This window comes from Canis aureus, chromosome 15, assembly GCF_053574225.1.
Source record: "Canis aureus isolate CA01 chromosome 15, VMU_Caureus_v.1.0, whole genome shotgun sequence".
In the NCBI taxonomy this organism is placed as follows: domain Eukaryota; kingdom Metazoa; phylum Chordata; class Mammalia; order Carnivora; family Canidae; genus Canis; species Canis aureus.
In genome coordinates, this window is record NC_135625.1 from 27,368,461 (window position 1) to 27,389,125 (window position 20,665).

The following is a 20,665-nucleotide window of genomic DNA, read 5'->3' on the forward strand; positions in this document are numbered from 1 at the left end:
TTGTTCCTTGAAAGTGGGAATTATGGAACCACATGCATAATTGTAATTTTTTTCCATACCTCATTTTAATAAAAGTTTTACTTTTATTACTAGGAATAAAGCTTTACTTTTATCACTAGGGATATTTGTCTCCAATTAGGAATATTCTCAAACCTTAGATTTGTTACTAGAATAGAACTCTGAAGGCACAAGATATCTAGCTAAAAAATAAAAAATAGCCACAGCTTAGATCTAGTTTTGCTTTTGTTTGATTATTAAACATAAGTCACGGATATGCTGAATCAGCTTGGATTGTTCTAAATTAGCTGAGATTGTGCTAAATTTCCTGGGACTGGGGTGAGTCTGCACAAAGTATGTGGAGTCAGCATGGACTCAAAGGTAGAGATGCATGTAAGAGACCCTTGGCCACTCCCCCAAATCTCCCAACTCCATCAAAATTGTGTTCTTTATTTATAACTATTGATTTACCACATGCTACAAATAATATATCTACATCATGATTCGAGTTGTAATTGAAAATTCCTCTAGGGGCACCCAACTGGCTTAGTTGGTAGAGCAGGAGATTTTTGATCTCCAGGTCATGAATTCAAGCCCCAAATAGGGTGTAGAGCCTATTTAAAAAAAAAAAAAAAAAAAAAAAAAAAAGAAGAAAAAGAATTTCTTTTACATCATCATGTTAGCATCTTGGAAGTCTCAATAGCCTTAACTATTCCGCCCCCGGGTTTTGATGACAAGATGATTTTATCTGTCTGTAAACACAGGATTGTCTTGAACTGAAAATAGAGGAGAAAACTGAAAGGAAAGCAAAATCCATTTTCACAGGAGAGACTCATCAACATGAGTAGTAAACACTCAAGCTCCACTTGAAAGTCAGGCTTTCTCTTCTCAGTGGGAAAAACAAAGATTTGAAGGGGGAATGAAATGTAAAGAGAATACAGAAAGGAGAGAGCTCAATCAGATGTCAACAGCATGGAAAAAGATCCAAGCTGACCTGGTGCTGTGTGTAGCCATGTGACTGCATCCTCAAGCCAGAGCCCCTCAAAGAAAGCTGTGTATTATAAAGCAGGATATGGATTAAGAACTCCACAGAAGCTTTAAGAACACTCTCCATGTTGGCGAGAATGTGATTAAAAAATAAGACTGATGCAAAAGTGCAGATGGAAATGACAACAAGGAGGATTCCATGCATTGTTAGTAACCTTTACAAGCCTGTTTTAGGGTTCGTATCCCTGGGCTGGCAGCCTTGCTGCAGAAGACCTGTCAGTGGCAAGGTTTTCCAGAGTGCACAATATTACATTTTTATGGCTTTCTTTTTTACAGCAGATAGTACCTAATTAGGAAAAGTTTTACTGCAGATTTCATTTTACTGTAAAACTCAAAGCACTTTCAGGAAATGAGGGTAGCAGTTTCCCATGGTGCTCAGCTAAATGAGAATTTCAAAAATGGCCACTGGCAAAATCCTTTCCCTTCCTGTGAATGGACTGGTGAAAAGAAAAATAATGGAACAATTGTCTGCCTGAAAAACATAAATACTTATTAATGTAGATTAAATCTCTAGTATTGTAAAGTTGTAAAATTCTTTAGTAAATTTTATGCAGTTATTAAATATCATGGGAATGACAGATTTGAACTCACTTATTCCTTCAGTTTTGATTATCTATTATGCACAGCATTATGCTGGATGTTACAGATTCAAGGTGGCTCTACTAAGACCATTCCTCTCTCCATTTTCATTCTGAACCCATTAAGAAATATGTTAAAACAGAGACCTATCCCAAGTCACTGATCCCTTCAGAAATCCCAGTAAGTCTCCTTACATGATTTATAGACCACCGATCCTCATGCAGATTACTAGTTAACAGTTCTTCCATAGGGAAGTATAGACTACAAGTTTTTCATAAAGTTACTAATAAAGCAACATTAATACAATAGGAAAGGTTACAAATAACAGAGGAGATTTTGTAGGTAGAGTAGTAAACTGTAATACAGGTCTGGGAAAAGTTCTTGCTAGGTTGATCTAGAGTCCTTCCTGCCCATCAGAAGCCCAGCAAATAGGCCTATACAGGTTTGCCCACTGTTCTCAGTCATTTGCTGGGACCAAGCTGTATAACAAAGGTTCAAAGCAAACCCAGTGACACCCAGAGAGCAACAGTGGGGATCTACTGTCCACTATGCCCCCAGCAGCAGATCAGGGTGTTGTGTTTCTGCAGCCACCACACATAGTATGGTCATTATGACTTTTTTTTTTTTCCTTTCTGACTAAAGTCCAGTCAATATAGTTAAAATATTGGTGGAGAAGTCTGTTTTTCGTCTTTGGTTTCACCTGCTTTGAATATAATCACTGTGCAACAATATATTGACAAATATTATGTCTCAGTCCTTTGAAAATATCATTTCCTGGCTTTCTAGCTTTTGTTTTGTAGTAAGAGGTCAGATTTAAGTCTAATTCTCTATTTTAAAGTGTATGTTTCCTTCTGGTTACTTTTAAGATTGTTGTCTTAGATGTTCTGCAGTTTCAGTACAGTGCCTACAGATCATTTGGATGTATGTGTACTGAGACTTGCTGGCATTACTAAATCTGGGCATTTATTTCTCCTACCGACTCTAGAGATTTTTTTTTTCCTTCCACTTCTATTATTTCTTTCTGAAACTCAGCTTAGAGTTTTATATTCAACTCCTTGCCCAACTGTTGGTAGGTATCTGAAGATGGATTTTGCTCAACTGAAGGAAGAGCTGATTAAAAATTAGATATTTTTAAAGATATCCTACGTTGACTAAAGAAGTAGTGAGAGCTTTGTTTTTGGCGTTAGAAATGTCTAAGAATCTGGGCATAGTTGAATATCTTTTTGCTTATATTCAGATGTAATGGGGGTGAATTTATAAGATCTTTAAGTGCCTTCACATTTTGAAATACTATTAGATTTAATACTATTTAATAAAATAATCAAATTTTCTTTCAAAAACCTTCAAGGATTGTTAAATATAGTACTTTAAACTGAATCCCATAGTGATATGTGCAAATAAAGGATCCATCTTGCCATTCTTTCAATAATGCTGAAATTAACTTAAAATGTTCTAGATAGTTGACCTTGATGCTCACTTTACATGGATTAATGTTGACATGAATAGTATAGTTACCTGTCAAAACTGTATTTTAGATTGCCTCACTATTCTTGTGAAGCTTTAATCAATTTAAAAGCATGTGTTAAAGAAGCAAATCTTCCTTCTTTGGCTATAGTTCCTACTTATTGTTCTGTATTTCTTTTTTAAAAAAAATCTTCCTTAGGGAATGCCTGAGCAGCTTAGTCAGTAAGCATCTGGCTCTTGATTTCGACTCAGGTCATGATCTTAGGTTTGTGAGATGAAGCCCTGCCTTAGGATCTTCACTGGTGTGAAGCCTGCTTAAGATTCTCTCTCTCTTTCTCTCTCTCTCTCTCTCTCTCCTTCTGCCCCTCCCTCCCCCTCTTTCTCTCTCTAAAAAAATTTTTAAAAATTAATGCCTATAGGGTTTTGATAAAAGAAAAATGAAAAAAAAAAAAGAAAAATGATACTAAAAGCTAAAGAAATAGAAAAACAATTGGAATTATGGAAATGAACTATTTAGTAATTAGGAAGAACAAATGCTTCTGTTTGTCCAAATGCTTGTCTTAAGAAGTCGTTTCTATCACCACCACCCCAGATTTCTTATAGTTGTTAGGTTCATAAGGTAATTCACATCAGCCTACTCCACGCCCCCCCACCCTGCCCTGAGCCCACACATTACTAAGCTGCTTTATTATCACTTCCTTATAAATCAAACCAAAAAAGTAGATATGCATATACATAGAACATTTAAAATGGTGCCTATAGGTAGATGCGGAAAGAATATGTCAGCATGTGGGAGCTCATGAAAGAAGAGCTTATGATACCTTTTGCCCTCTCTATGAACATTTGGATCGTCTTTTACAATGCCTTCCACTGTAACTGATGGTGTACAGCCCCCACCTGCTCTTTGTTCAGTCCAAAGGACCCCCTTAGTTATGGCACAAAAACATGATTGTAAAGGCACCCACCCAGCCACACGGACCCTGGAAGACCCTTGTTTCCTAGCCATGAATCAGTATGTTGGGTAGCAGTGTTTTCTGCAAGGCCTATGACCTGAAACTTTTTAAAAAACCATCCACTCTTTGGGGAAGCATTTCTGAACTGTCCATAACAAACCATTTCTTCTAAAATATCTTCATGAAATACCCATTTGCTAGTTGGAGCTGTTTTCTAATTTGATGCATGTCTGGATCTGGATGAAACATTAAATTGTCTTTCTCATTTTTTTTATCAGGTATACAGTTTATAAACTATCAGTGCCATTTTAAGTTTTCTGAAAACAATTTGGCAGTAAGTCTGTGGTTCATAGCATAGAATAAGTGACATCTAAACCAAAGCGGTGTCTATTATATAATGTTTTCAGGTACTTGGATAAATCAAATCTTTAACTGAAAAAAAGTGTGTTCAATAAAGGTTACTATGCCACTTTTTTTCCCACTTTTTTAAAAAAGATTTTATTTATTCATGAGAGACAGATAGAGGCAGGGACATAGGCAGAGGGAGATGCAGACTCCTGACAAGGATCCCAAATGGGACTCTATCCCCGGATCTTGGGATCACACTCAACTGCTGAGCCACCCAGGCATCTCATTATTATTAGAACAGGTGTCCCTGTTACTATTCCACTTTAACAAAGCTGCCATATTGTACAACTCCTGGAAGCATCTATGTAAACTGCACCCATATGTTTATATAGTACACAGCTTGTATGGTTGTAAAGTGGCCATGCATAGCAAAGTATCTGGCAAAAAGTTATAACATTTTCTTGCAGAGTTGGGAAGAATGTTCTCATTGCATTGGTCATAAAGAAACTCAATAACTATTATGATCACTCTGAACCACTTCCCAGTAACATTAATTATTAATGTACATCCATTTGAATCAATATATTTATTGATTTATGTGTGTATGGTAATTTATAACTTTCAAAAAGTTAAAACTGAAATCTCATGCAAATATAAAATACATTCAGCAATTTTATTCAATTGGGGGATTAATGAACAAACTATTAATAGGTAAAGACTAGTTAAAAGAGAATTTGAAGAACATATATATGTGTGTGTGTGTGTGTGTACATGCTGAAACAAATGTGCTTAATGATACTAATCAAATCAGGTTAGTATCTCTTAAGGCAATAAAATGAAATCTTTTGTACATGGCAGAAATTTCTTGTATCTCCACAGAATGAAATTCATGTGTGTAACTACAGACAAATATTGTTTACATTTCCAATAGCTGTGTGCTAATTAATTTCTAAGTCACAAAATTATAAAAATAGCCTACAAATAGAAAATCAATTAAATGTGTACCCACATATAGAATGAGATAATCGCTGGAGGGTTTCTTAGGCAATGCTCACTGAAATCCTTTGCTCATTTCCAGGTCTTAATGCAGAGAACTCCTGAATACATTAGGGATATGAAAAATGTGAATATGGTTGAAAACACATGAACTGTATTGTCCTGGAGCTGTTTTCTCTCAACATATAAATGAAGGTTGAGTCTGTTTAATTACTTTTCATATAGTTACATTTATCTTGGAGCTAAGAGTACTATTTATTCTTGAGAAACATTTTTTTTTCTGTCACATAGTCTTTCTGGGTTAGTACTTCGTGTGTGTATTTCTGTGTGTATATACTTTCTGTATATGTGATTACTTTTTTACATGCAACATATTAAAGCTATAACATCAATGAATATAAGTAAAACGTCTTTACCAGCAAGCGCAATGTTATGTTCACTTTTTAAGCAACTCCAAATAAGCTTATTATCCATTAATTCCATCTGCTGTGACACTTTATATAATGATTTAACTGAGTGTTATCTCATAAGAAGGAAATTTTTCTTTCAGATAACTAAAGAGTAAATTTATTTGTAAATTCTTCTCCTAGAGTTTAGGTATGATCCATGCTAGTATATTGCCTGCCTAACAATTGAGCTTGAATTTTTTTTAAGCTATCTTAAAGTATTGATTTTTTTTGGTAGAGTGAGATCCCCTCTGTTCCTTCCAGTTTTCCATTCCTTGATCATATTCCATGGCATTGATTGGCCCATATTTATCAATGAGCAGAATCACTGCAGCCTGAAATACACACCTCTGTGTGCACCTCTCACTCCAGCTTCCTGCCGCCTCCAGCTGAAATCAGTAAGCCAACTAGCTCTTTCTGTGCTCTTGCTCTGTACACACAGCTAAAGCAGACTGGTTCTCACTCTGGATTGTTCACCCCTGTAGGGGGAAGCATATTAATAAGATTAGGATTTAGGCTAATGGAAAGGAGATGCTTTGTTCACATCCAGCACCCTGCATGCCCCAACAGTACTTTATCAGAACTCTGCCCTTGAGGTATTCGACTCTAGTCCAGGTAATACTATAGTGGCAGCTTCTTACCTAGCATTGTTGCCATGTTTCTTTGTGTACTTAGTTCCCTTGGGAAAACTGTGTAGAGAAGGAATGATTGGTAACTTTACTTACACACCTAATGATTGTGACTATTGATTTTTTTCCCTACAAAATGCATATATTGGTTAATGTTTGATATATAGATGCCTGTACTTTACATTAAAGTTGTTTGTGTGACATAAGAAGACTAATGTTTTTCATTAAAAAATAAGAATGGAAAAGAGGTTTTCTGAAAGCATTTTTCTCTATCCCTCCCCACTATAGCAGAATGTCATCAAAATACTTAATATACAAGAAAGAAAAGAAAGCAAAGCAAAATAAAGAGAATTTAAAGCAAAAGGGAATTGTGAGACTTTAGTGAGTTTCTTTTATGTATCAGGGGCTCTGGCACTCCTTCAGAGGCAGTATATTTCTATAAGGATAGGATTGGACTGTGAGATCAAATTCCCTGGACTCATACTCTTCTGCCTCTTACTGGGCTAGGTAACCTTGGGCAAATTCTATCACCTCTTTGGTTCTCAGTTTTCTCATCTGGAAAATGAAAATAATAATGGTTGATTTTAGGATCAGGTCACACACTATCCATAAAGCACAAGTTAGATGATGTGATCGTGTCCGGTCACCTTCATTTTTCACAACCATCCTGTGAGAAACACATAGCATTTTAATGAGAAAAAGTTACCAACATGGAAGATCATTTCTAAATTATTAACACTGCTTCTTTCTGTAATAGATAGTATAAATATGTGTCTGCATTTTAAATTCGTTACAAAGAAATTAAGAGGTTTGGCCCAATTTGAAGGTCTTCAAGAGTTAGTAAACAGTAGTCTCTAAACATTTAGTTTATCTGTTTTTCTCATTCAAGACATCACTAAAAGTATAGTAAAGAGAAGTAACAGACTGAAGTAATTTTCTCTATTTTCGAGCCTGACAAGAAAAGACATTTCAATTGGAGAAAAGTTAAATCCCTTTTACTAAATCTCCTTTGTACTGTGGCCCCTACTTATCTTTTCCAAATCACTGTCATTAGTTCTAACATATCTCAATTCTCTGGGCAAATAGTGGTACTTTTTTTTTTTTTTTTCCATATGTGCTCCATTTTTTCTTGTCTCTGTCATAGATACTGTGGCATCTGAGTCAGCCCTAGAAAGCATTTATACTCTGAATTATCTTCATCATCCTTCTAGGTCAGCCAAAATGCAAACATTTCCAAGAAGTCTTGACTGATTACCCCAACTAAATGCAATCTCTCCCTCCTCTAAACAGACAGATCTGAAGATCTGAAATCAAAATCTGGAAAACGAAGGGAAATGCCAACAAAACATAGCTTGTTCCATATGTTAGTATGTTCAATACAACTCTTCTCTCTCTTGCTAGGACTTTGAGAGGAAACTTCACAGAGAATTAATCCCCACAATGGCCAACCTAGTACCATGGGTGATAATGTAAATAAATATTTGAGAAGCAAAAAAAATGAAAATGGAATAGTGTTTAACAGGATTTTTGATTTTTAGATCCCAGCTATATATCTGACAACAATGATGTATCTATTCCTTATTCATTATGTATACATTACATATGAGGAACTGTGTTAGGCACTGAGAGACCTAATTAATAATTATAATTGACAATGTGAAAGCAATGTAGTTTACTTAACAAGATGACAGATCTAAGGGGAAGTTAGAAATCAGGCAAACAAGTTATTTCACACTATTTTTATATCAATAACTCCATAGTTGGCCCTGAATTTCTTCCACTTTTTTCAGTGTATCAGAAATTTAGGAAATAAATGCTTCCTATTATTGCAAAAAATAAAGCACAAATAACTTAAAAACTGCCTCACATTTTATCATTTATCAAAATAATGCTATGTATAATTATTCAAAGTGCAAATCATTTGTAACATAAGGCTACTTTTGAGAAAGGACTGTATAGCCAAATTCAGGAAATATCACCTCATATTTCATTTTCTTAGAAATTCACAAAGCATGAGCACATTAGAGACCCTAAAAGCAGTAAAGTAAGTAATCCTACTGAACTGAATGAATATTTCCAAAGTTACCTGAGTAAAGAGTTTTTTCATAATATACTGGCCTTCTACTGAAATGAATTTGAAAAGTATTGTTTGTTTTTTCAAAATATTTAATTAGAATAAATTAAATTATTAAAATGCAGGGATTAATTTTAATTTTCTTATCTTTTTACCTTATGTATTCAAATATACTAAAATATGTATTTTAGTTAAAACTAAAACAATTAAGCCATAAAAATTTGAAGAAAATAACTGAAAATATTTAGCTAATATGTAATTATATTATAACTTGTGGGCATACCAACAATGAATATATATTTTAAAGTCAGTATATATGATTATGCTGATATAAAAATATCTGTACATGGAAAACATAATAAGATTGAAAAGCAAACATCAAATTGAGAAATTGGCCACACGTAAAGGTCTTAACCTATTATTGTCCACTATGAAGGTGTAAGAAGAGTGTGAGCCAAGGGATGCAGGGACCTCTGGAAGCTAGAAAAGAGAAGAAAAAGAATTCTCTCTTAGAAACTACTGAAGGACTACAGCCTTGTCAATACTGATTTTAACCCAGTAAGAGCCATTTAAGGCTTCTGATATGAAGAATTATAGCATAATACATGTGTGTTGTCTTGAACCACTAATTTGTGGTAATGTTAGAACAGCAGTAGGAAATTAATATATCAAGCATAACTAAATGTATTTTAGTATTTTGATGTACTTCTTCTACTTCTAAAGGTGGAAAGTATACATTCTAAACAATAACAACAAAAGGAATTTTAAAAAGTAAGAGTCCTCTTACGTTTCTGACATAAAGTTTGAGGTCCTCTAAGTTCTGAGGTTAACTACGGACTATGTAATTCCATATGAAGGGTGTCTCTCATTAGTGCTAATTAGTTCAAAGAAGAGTTTATCCACTGGGCAGATGACTATGATGGAGAGCCAAGAAGCAAATCCACTTTCTGAATACTCAAAATCATTGTATTTCTATTTCAATATTAAATTAAGCCATTATTTTCTGTATAGTTATCTTTTAATTGCACCTTTTGGGATACCTCAGCAGGAGAGACATAATTATAAGGTGTGATATGAGCAATTTCACCTTCCTTTCTATTTATTCAGTGACTAAGAATGGTTGAAAATTGTCCTCTTATTTTTCTGGTGTAGTATTCAGATATTTAATCTGATTTGAATAAGATTGCAAAAGGTTTCTAAGCAATTACTTTGCTCACACATTGAAACCACAGCCCTCATTAAAATATAATCATCAAGTTCTATTTTGTACAAGAATGGAAACACACAATGCATTTATTGTCACTTTACTCTATAAGAAAAAAAGAGATTTATGGGAGAAAATCTGCATCTTTAAGGACAAATTACCGGTGGCTTTTAAATCCACAAATGATGGTGCTCTAACAACCGTTCAAGTCTATGAAAAAGTTTAAATTGACAAAATGAAGAATGGCTCAAATTTACTTTCAAAGTGATACACCTATTTGCCTGCGTAGCATAGATAGGTGTACACATTCTTGTGGAAAAGAACCATGTTTTTAAAGCATCATTGCTGTGGGTAATACATAATAAGTGTGGTGCATATTGTTTACTGAGGTTCACCAGTATATCTCATTGCTGGCCTACTTCACACCATAAGCCAGTGAATCCTGCAGAATTTGTAACACTATGATGAAAGATGTCGAGCAAGTACCTAAGCATTCCCTCATCTTTGCTGTCAAAGTAATAGGTTCTCACTAGATCTCAGTTGCTAAAAAAAAATAGATGACTCCATAAACATGTAACTGCATTCAGTCAAATTTTACATTTTGAATCAGAGTCTTCACTTTAGTGAGCACCATTGAATATACACATATATGTGTATATTCATACATGCATCTACATATGTATATCATATATATGTACACACACCACATACACAAATTCCACAATTAAGGTTAAATGTGATCAGAATTTTTTTTCAGCCAAAATTTATTCTAGTAATTAAAACCTAGAGTTGGAAAGCAATAGGATCATATAGTTGAACTCTTTCTGCAAAAGGAAATCTAAGACCCCATAATGTTTAAAAACCAAGCTGTATGCAAATCAGGACCAAAAGTCAGGTCCTCTCATGTTTCCACCTGGTGGTTTTTTCTTTGCTTTATTCTCCCTCTATAAATAATACATAGTATGCATGAAGCTTATAAGTATGTGCAGATTTTACATTATTTTTTGTAGAAACACATCTGGCTTAAAAATTTTTCATTTAAGGAAGGATGCCTATAGAGTCTTCAGCTATAGTGAGAGAGATTGATCTGTGTGTGTGTGTGTGTATATCTTTAATCTTTGTATATATACATATATGTATACATACATATATATTGTATATATTGTATACAATATATATATCTATATGTATGTATACATATGTATTTATAAAGATTAAAGAACATATATGTATACTTATATATTGTATATGTGTATACATATGAATATATATATAAAGATTAAAGAACTACAAACTGTGTTTAACATACCTGACTTAGGGATCCCTGGGTGGCGCAGCGGTTTGGCACCTGCCTTTGGCCCAGGGCGCGATCCTGGAGACCCGGGATCGAATCCCACATCGGGCTCCCTGCATGGAGCCTGCTTCTCCCTCTGCCTGTGTCTCTGCCTCTCTCTCTCTCTCTGTGACTATCATAAATAAATAAAATCTTTAAAAAAAAAAAAATACCTGACTTATCTGAACAATGCATTAACTCAAATCTTTCCCAGATATTCCTAATACAATGTATTTACCTACTGAATCTGTTTGATCTCCTATGTCTCCTTTCTTCCTCAGCCACATGTTAAATAAAAATTAAATGAAGTCACACAATTGTAGATCTTAGGCAAATGAATTAGAAAACTAAATGTTTTCTCATATTCTTTGATCTGTTTGAAGATGAATCTCATCGAAGGCAGATTTAAATATTGGGTATTTTCTAGTGTGTTTTAAAAAGCAAGGCAAGATAATTGATTTTTTTTCTTTTCTGACACACTACACTATTGGTAAGGTAAATTGTTCACTGTGCTCCAGAGAAACAATATTCTTTCTTTCTTGTACTTCTTCCAAATGTTTTTTTTTTAATTCCTTTTCCCTTCTTCTTTTGTCTTCTATCCATGTAATGTACAGTCTCTAGAAGTGTTTTCCTCTCCCTGAAACACCAAAGTAGATGTATATAATTGCTTATATCTCACTAATTTGACTATTCGCTAAGCCTGGCTAAGTCTATTCCAAGTGGTTTGAAGTTTCACATCAAATCTATGATTTGCTAATGTCACCATTTGGAAGTTTCTCATTGGCATTGATTTGTATGTATAAATATAATTCATTTTTTTACTTTTACTTTTAAAATCATATACAAACCACGTAAAGACAGTCAAATCACTTTAATCATATTAGTAGCACTATGCAATCCAGGGTCCACAGAGGAATGTTGTGGAAAGAAGAAAAACAACCACAAGAAATGTCAACATTGTTCACACTTTTTTTTGGCATTTCTTCAAACATATTCTTCACCACAACATCCCTTAATCACTCTCTCTTCTAGTAGCCATTTCTCTCTCACAGCTTCTCTGGTCTTTTCTTCCAGACGTTCCTCCTTCCTTAATTCATTAAACCTTCAGAAATCTTTATGGAACAAGTACTATCTATGTGCCAATCACTGGAGAGAGAACCATGAAGCATGCAGAAGCTTGGCCTCCTGCAGCATTTATTCTGATGAGATAATTTACATCTAAATAAGTGACCTAATAAAAAACAAAGCATGTTAAAGGACTGAAGAGTAATGAGTGGGCCACTGATTTCTGGAGCCCAGAGGCATTGAAGAGAAGCCTGGGTACTTTTGAGGTCCAAATAAAGAGACCTGATAAGAATCTTTCTATCCTCTGCAGAGGGTGGAGATGCTGTTGACTTCCACTACCTATGGGACTATTGTGGCCTGACCCTCTGCAGTCCAACAAAGAAAAGAATAATGGATCTAAAAGAGACCAACATTCAAATAAAGAATGGCCAGAATGCATCTAGAGAAGTAAAACTGCTGAGGGATTGAGATGACAGTTGGTTAAAAATAATGAGAATATGTAAAGGAATTCAAGTATAAAGTACACTCAGGGAAAGGATGTTTGTAGATTAACAACATGATTTATCCACCAAACAATACCAGAGGTAAGTTGAAGGAGAGGATGTTTCCTACTCAGACGTGTGTCCTCGCAGATCAAGAAGTACAAGGAACATTCCAAATGCACAGAATAAAAATGGCAGAGAAATTAAAGCAAAACCATGAAGGGGAAAAAAATCTTGGCGGATAGAATAGGAGACTTATAGATCTTGGAAACTAGCCCTTTGTCTGATATGTCATTTGCAAATATCTTCTCCCATTCTGTAGGTTGTCTTTGAGTTTTGTTGACTGTATCCTTTGCTGTGCAAAAGCTTCTTATCTTGATGAAGTCCCAATAGTTCATTTTTGCTTTTGTTTCTTTTGCCTTCGTGGATGTATCTTGCAAGAAGTTACTATGGCCGAGTTCAAAAAGGGTGTTGCCTGTGTTCTTCTCTAGGATTTTGATGGAATCTTGTCTCACATTTAGATCTTTCATCCATTTTGAGTTTATCTTTGTGTATGGTGAAAGAGAGTGGTCTAGTTTCATTCTTCTGCATGTGGATGTCCAATTTTCCCAGCACCATTTATTGAAGAGACTGTCTTTCTTCCAATGGATAGTCTTTCCTCCTTTATCGAATATTAGTTTCCCATAAAGTTCAGGGTCCACTTCTGGATTCTCTATTCTGTTCCACTGATCTATGTGTCTGTTTTTGTGCCAGTACCACACTGTCTTGATGACCACAGCTTTGTAGTACAACCTGAAATCTGGCATTGTGATGCCCCCAGATATGGTTTTCTTTTTAAACTCAACACCAAAGAAAAAAACAATCCAATCATGAAATGGGCAAAAGACATGAACAGAAATCTCACAGAGGAAGACATAGACATGGCCAACATGCATATGAGAAAATGCTCTGCATCACTTGCCATCAGGGAAATACAAATCAAAACCACAATGAGATACCACCTCACACCAGTGAGAATGGGGAAAATTAACAAGGCAGGAAACAACAAATGTTGGAGAGGATGCGGAGAAAAGGGAACCCTCTTACACTGTTGGTGGGAATGTGAACTGGTGCAGCCACTCTGGAAAACTGTGGAGGTTCCTCAAAGAGTTAAAAATAGACCTGCCCTACGACCCAGCAATTGCACTGTTGGGGATTTACCCCAAAGATACAAATGCAATGAAACGCCGGGACACCTGCACCCCGATGTTTCTAGCAGCAATGGCCACTATAGCCAAACTGTGGAAGGAGCCTCGGTGTCCAACGAAAGATGAATGGATAAAGAAGATGTGGTTTATGTATACAATGGAATATTACTCAGCTATTAGAAATGACAAATACCCACCATTCGCTTCAACGTGGATGGAACTGGAGGGTATTATGCTGAGTGAAGTAAGTCAGTCGGAGAAGGACAAACATTATATGTTCTCATTCATTTGGGGAATATAAATAATAGTGAAAGGGAAAATAAGGGAAGGGAGAAGAAATGTGTGGGAAATATCAGAAAGGGAGACAGAACGTAAAGACTGCTAACTCTGGGAAACGAACTAGGGGTGGTAGAAGGGGAGGAGGGCGGGGGGTGGGAGTGAATGGGTGACGGGCACTGGGTGTTATTCTGTATGTTAGTAAATTGAACACCAATAAAAAAAAAAATTAAAAAAAAAAAAAAAAGAATAGGAGACTTAATATAAGATTAAAATAACCTCCAGGAAGAGAGAGAGAGAGAGAGAGAGAGAGAGAGAAGAAAGACTGGGGAGTCAATAAAAGGAAAAATAATGGGAAATTTTTGTGTGTGAACTAAAAACCTGGTGCCACAGATTAAATGGGCTTTCCGAGCCCCAGACCAGACTGATGAGAAAAGACATGATGCCTAAAGACATCTTGTAAAATTTTCGAACTCCAGGGAGAAAAAAGAGAAAGGAAAAAATGTTATAAGATTCAGGGTAAAAAAAAAAAAAAAATAGCAAAGGAAAAAGTCAGAATCCTCATCTAAAACCTTGGAAGCCAGGAGACAGTGAAAGAACAGCTATCAACCACTGTGAGAAAAATGGTACAGTTCAAGAATCCTGGACCCAGCTAAGATTTTATTTCATTTCAGGATTAAAGACAAAAATATCTGAGAAACTATCATCCAAGCACTCCATCTGAAAGAAAAAGTAGTAAAGTGTCTTAACTAAAGGAATCAGAATAGAAACTAAAAGATGGCAGAACAGAACAAGAGCATGTGTGTGAGTATTTATGATAAAAGGTCAAGTGCATAATACAGTTTTTCTCCTCTTTAATGCTTTCCTGCTATAATTTTGAGACCCTGGCTAGAGGCCAGTTAGTTCCTCTTCTTGTGTGGCTGATTGCTTCTACCACACCCTAGCCAATTCCCTTATCTGGGCCCAAAACATCTACCCTCATTTCCCCAGGGCCAGGTACCAGACTTCTAGAGACAGGTCCTAGGTCCAAGGGCCTAGAGAAGTTATTTAAATTAGCCAGCCTCCAGGGACACAGCCAAATCTAGCTAACCCCACCCCATACGGGTAGGAAAGCCGCTCTCCAGAGCTTCAGTTTGTTATCCTGTCCCTGTTACAACTCCCAAGTGGCCCTGCATGGTAGCTTTCTCTCATCCTGAGCTGTATGTAACAAAGGTTTCTGTCTTTCTTCTATTTGAGTGTTATTGTATTTGGTCTCATCAAAAGAATCTCAATCTTCTAGAACAAAGCACTGAAGTATATATATTTCTGAATACAAAATCATTAAGGAAAAAATGATTTGCTCTACCCTATTCATGCTGCCATTGAAAGGTAGAGGAGGACGATTTTATGAGACAGACTAATAGAAATGGTCTGGCCATGTAGTGGACACCTAGAGCCAGATGAAGAACACCTTTAAAGAATGAGAGAGGTGCACCTGGGTGCCTCAGTTGGTTAAGTGTTTGTCTTCAGCTCATGTCATGATCCTGGGGTCCTGGGATCAAGTCCCACACTGGCTCCCCCGCTCTGCTTGGAGTCTGCTTTTCCCTCTCCCTCCTCTCCTCTGCTCCCCCACCCAGCTCATGGTTGCTCTCCCTCTCTCTCTCACTCACTTTCTGTCTCTCTCAAATAAATAAAATCTTTAAAAATAAATGAGAGATTAACTCGATCCAGTGCTGCAGACAGTCGAGAATAGTGACTTGTATCTGGAAAGTTGGAGATCTTTAGTGACCTTGGCAGTAGTTTCACTATAGTGTGGACAAAATCCTATTGGAAGAGTTTTAGAGAGAATGAAAAGCAAAAGAGACAGTGAACATAGATGCTTTCAAAGGATTTCGCTGTAAGAGAGAATAATAAAATCAGGCAGTAGCTAGTTGGAAATATAGTATCTAGACAGATGTTTTATTTAAAGATGGGAGATAATGCCTCTTATTCTGATTTATTGACTTTTAAAAAAATTATTTTATGAGAGAGATAGCATGAGCAGGGGAGAGGCAGAGGGAGAAGGAGAGGGAGTCCCCGCTGAGCAGGGAGACCGACACAAGGCTCAATCTCAGGACCCCAGGATCATGACCTGAGCAGAAAGCAGATGCTTAACTGACTGAGCTATGCAGGAGCCCCTTATTTATTTTTTTAAAGATTATTTATTTGAGATGGAGAGAGCATGCAACATGGGGGGAGGAGCAGAGGGAGAGGAAAGCAGACTTCATGTTGCTGAGCATGCAGCTCAGGATGGAGTTAGATTCCACGACCCTGAGATCACAACCTGAACTGAAATCAACAGTTGGTCACTTAACTGAGCCAGCCAGGTGCCCCTCCTTAGTCTGATTTAATGATCCCAGGTGGGGAAAATGTTGGAACAGTGGGGAGGAGTAGAGGGAAGAAAGGAAGAGAGAGATAATTATTTTTTTAGGGAAAAAATGCTTGAAAAGGAAACAATTCTCAACACAGTTCTATACTATCCAGTGAATGGTACATAAATAGAGGGATTAATTAGAAGCAGAAACAGTTCTTTCTTAAAACCTGAGGAAAGACTGATCAGGGTCCAGGTGCAAATAAGTAGGTTTGGTAGGAGAAAGTTAAGAACATTGTTTCCTAGTGGTCTTACTTTTTTTGTAATAAAAGAAGCATTTCCATCTGCTGAGAGAGAGGCTGTAAGATTTTGATGGTTTGAATAGGAGGGAAAAGTCTGAGGGTGGAAAAGACTGAGGGTGGAACAGTTTACTGACTAGAGAAATAGTAAATGCTTGAAGGACAGTGTTGAGGAGATGTGATAAACAGGATGAGAGAGAGAGATGACTGTACGTTTTCTTCAGCCACGGGCACTTGTTGGTGGTTCTACACAGGCTGGATGCTTCTGAGTTGGGTCTGGCCCGGTCAGTACAGTAGGGGTTCAGGAAGAAGGGCAGTAAAAGTGTTCCCCCATCTTGCTCTCAGGAACCTTGACCCTTGTATTGATTGCTCTTCTCTTCCCCAACTTCTCCAAATTCCATCTTAATATGAGTTGAGAAGACTACCAAAATTTTCCATGAAAGGCAGGGAATAATAAGAAACTGAGATCGCAAAGTAGAATCCTTCAAAGCAGACAGAGTGAGGAGAAAGTCTGCTAATCCACATTCCTTAGTAATTGCCCTGATTGCCCTTTTTCTAGTTTAAGCTCTGTGATTTCTAGTATAATTTAACCAATGTGGAAATGGAGCTAAAATGCTACAGTAGATGTTTGTAAGTTAGGTATTTTTGGTAAATATAACTAATCACCAAGTATAAAACTAAATATTGGAGATCCTGGGTGGTTCAGTGGTTTGGCGCCTGCCTTTGGCCCAGGGCATGATCCTGGAATCCCGGATTGAGTCCCACATCGGGCTCCCTGCGTGGAGCCGGCTTCTCCCTCTTCTGTCTCTGCCTTTCTCTCTCTGTGTCTCTCATGAGTAAATAAATAAAATCTTAAAAAAAAAAAAAAACCAAAAAGCCCAAAACAAACAAAAAAAGACTAAATATTTCTTAATTTATGACCTGGCACTACATACAGTGTCTGCTCCACCCCATCGTTTCAGAACCCAAAAAGTGGAATGAAATCAGCTCTATTAACTAAGCAGAAAGAGTTGCATGTGAAACCATTGTTTGACCATAAAGGTGCATATTCATAAGCAAAAAATTGTTTTGTTGTTTGTGATTTGGGAGTTCATTATAAACTATGGGCTAGAGGGCTTGTATACATATATTCGATATGCTCAATGTTAATTTTCTAAAATATACATTTACCACCTCGTTGTTGTAGAGCTACAATTTGTCATTAGGAGTCTACTGGATAGTGTTAATTATTACTTTCTTAACCTCTACACTGGGGAAGATTTTAATAATTATTACTACTGGGCACTGAGGGCTTTTTTTAACTTAATAACTCAAAAGATGATATATTAAGATAATTTTGCAATGTACTTCATTAGTTTTTTTTTGTTTTTGTTTTTGAGAATTTTGCAGCACAAATTACCAAGAAGTAACAGACCAATTATTTGTGTTTAGGTACAAGAAGAGCACGGAATGAGGAACCAAAGACCTAGCTAGAGCCATTTGCAGTAATCAAGCTGGGAATTTAAGAAACAAAGGTTCTAATGTACAAATAACTAGTTCAACTCTTTAATGTGAATTAGCCTATCTTCTCTGGGATAGACAATCTCTTCTAAAAATCTTTATTAATGTAGGAAACTGGACTATTTGGCTACACCATGTTTCGATCCATAGATTGCTTGGAGTTATGTGGCCAACCTGGCAAGGAAGTTTACACTGTTTTCCATCTTATTCCAGTTTTGTCTAGGAAAATGAGCTTCCCAGAAAAATGAAGACAGATTTTTCTCAATAAGTAACATAGTAATGTTTTCTTCATTCATAATCTCCAAACACCCCAAAGTAACCAACAGTGTATCATCATGCAATGAGATTTAAACATTGAAAGAACACTTGCCAGGAAATGCAACTCAAAATTAAAATACAAATAATAACAAAATAGAATACTTTGTGTAACAAGAGGGTAAGATATGTCCAGATAACCTGACTTAGGTTAATTTAAATTGTTCTTGAGAGAAGAAAGGAAAATAAGAACTATCCAAATCCATTTTTGTGGTCATAAACACAGTATGACAAATGTCCTACCTTCAAGAAAACATCTTGTGCTGAACATTCCACAGAAATAGAAATGAGCCCGCATATTTGTGTTTATACTCAGCTACCGCATTGTGTATCCACAGACAGTATCACACTGGGTTTTGATTGATGCTTCCATTAAAATGGCTTGTGCTGTCATTTTGTGTTCCCATTCTTACCTAGACGAACAATCGATTTCTTTTAATGTAGAAAAGCAAAGGGAATATAGAACTTAAATGATATAATCTTCTTTAAACTAAAATCATATATTTTATAGATGTGCTGGATACTTCTGTAAAGATCTCCCTCATTTACTATGCATGGGGGAAGAGAGAAGAAAACAAGCCAAATAGCAATTGAGTCCTATATAGTAGTTACTTTATTTTATAAACACATTAAGCAATCTGTTTCTACAGAGCATTTTGTTGCTCTGCTTTCTGTCTGGAAAGCTCTTTCCCTAGGAATATGCATGGTTCTCTCTGTCCCTTTCCCCAAGCCTTTAAGACTTCATCCCCTCCCACAGGCTGGACTTGATCACTCTACCTAACATAGATGAAAAACAAAAAACAAAACAAAACAAAAAAACCCACAAAAAACCATAGATGCCACTTTCTTTGTTCTCCATTCCTTGCACTATTGTTCTTTATAGCCCTATTGCCATTTTGCATGTTGTATATTTATTTCCTTCTGTTTATTGTCTGTTCTTCCTCTGCTCATGATGATGCAAATCTCAGGGGTCAGGATCTTGTCTATTTTATTGCCTGCTATTTCTCCAGTGCCTGGTACAGAGCCTGACCCATATTTGTTGAATACATGAATAAATTCTTCATTCTCTTCTAAGTCCCAGTAAATCAAAGTTCCTTGCTTGGAGTTTTTAGTAAGCTTTCTGATTAATTGATTAAATGCTTTGTTGCCCCAAACTCAAGTCCCACAGTCCACCAAGCCTTTACTCTGATGTGCACTTAGAAGTCAGAAGAAGAGAAGGGGGAAAGTGAGTGTGTACCAAACGATACAAGTCTAACCCTGGAGCTGTAGTCTCCTATAGAGACTGTGACTTGTGAATGTCTTTCTCATACATGTATGAGTATGTATCAACCCATACTTATTTGTGATGCCTAGTAGGCATTCAAGCTGATATGTTGAGAAGATAGCAGGATTAAAGATTCAAGTTCCGGAGAGAGGTCCAGGCTAAAGATAAATATTTGGGAATCATCTGCATTTCAGTGGAATTTAAAACCAAGATACTGCATGAGATCATGCAAGTACAGATAGAGAAAAAAACCTCTGAAACTGAGGCCTGCACATTCCAACAGCTAGAAGCTGAAAGGTGAGAAAAAAATAGCAAAGACTGAGCATGATTGTACATCTCTCTTCAAAGAATTGTGAGAAAAACCAGATGAGCATGGTCTCTGGAAGCCCCGTAAAAATAGTGCATGAAGTGTGTGCGCTGAGAGAGCAAGGATGTATCTGAGTTAAATGCTGCTAAGTCAACTAAATACAGGGACAGGGAACCAGCCACTGACCTATTAATGCAGGATATTTCTGGCTTTCATTGTGAGCACGTTAGATGCAGCACTGTGGGCATGTGCATGAGAGTTGGAAGAAACAAAGATTATAAATGATTCTTTTGAGTACTTTTTGTATAAAAGGAAAAGAGACCAGAAGCTAGAGGAAGAAGAGAAGGTTTTGGTAGTCACTGTCATTTTAAAAATAAGAGAAATAATAGTGTGTTTTTTTCTCCTAAGTCTCCTTTCCACAGGCCAATGGCAGAAAAGACTTACCGACTTTGATTTTATACAATTATAGTACCTGTATAAGTGAATAATTAATCTGTTCACTTCAAATGCCAGAATTCACATTTCTTAAGAAGTACACTAACACCTCATGAGTCAATGCATTGCCTTCTAT

General features: G+C 36.3%; 1 long non-coding RNA gene across 2 annotated transcripts; it reads left to right on the forward strand.

The window, feature by feature from the left end:
- Positions 1–5,307: 5,307 nt before the first annotated feature.
- On the forward strand, positions 5,308–19,834 carry LOC144283983 (uncharacterized). Of its 2 annotated transcripts, none has more exons than XR_013352463.1 (4): positions 5,308–5,579; positions 12,145–12,719; positions 14,755–14,884; positions 18,140–19,834. It is a non-coding gene; the product is annotated as an uncharacterized LOC144283983 (long non-coding RNA). The 2 variants fall into 2 exon arrangements; XR_013352464.1 differs by having other exon boundaries at positions 5,322–5,579; positions 12,446–12,719.
- Positions 19,835–20,665: the final 831 nt, after the last annotated feature.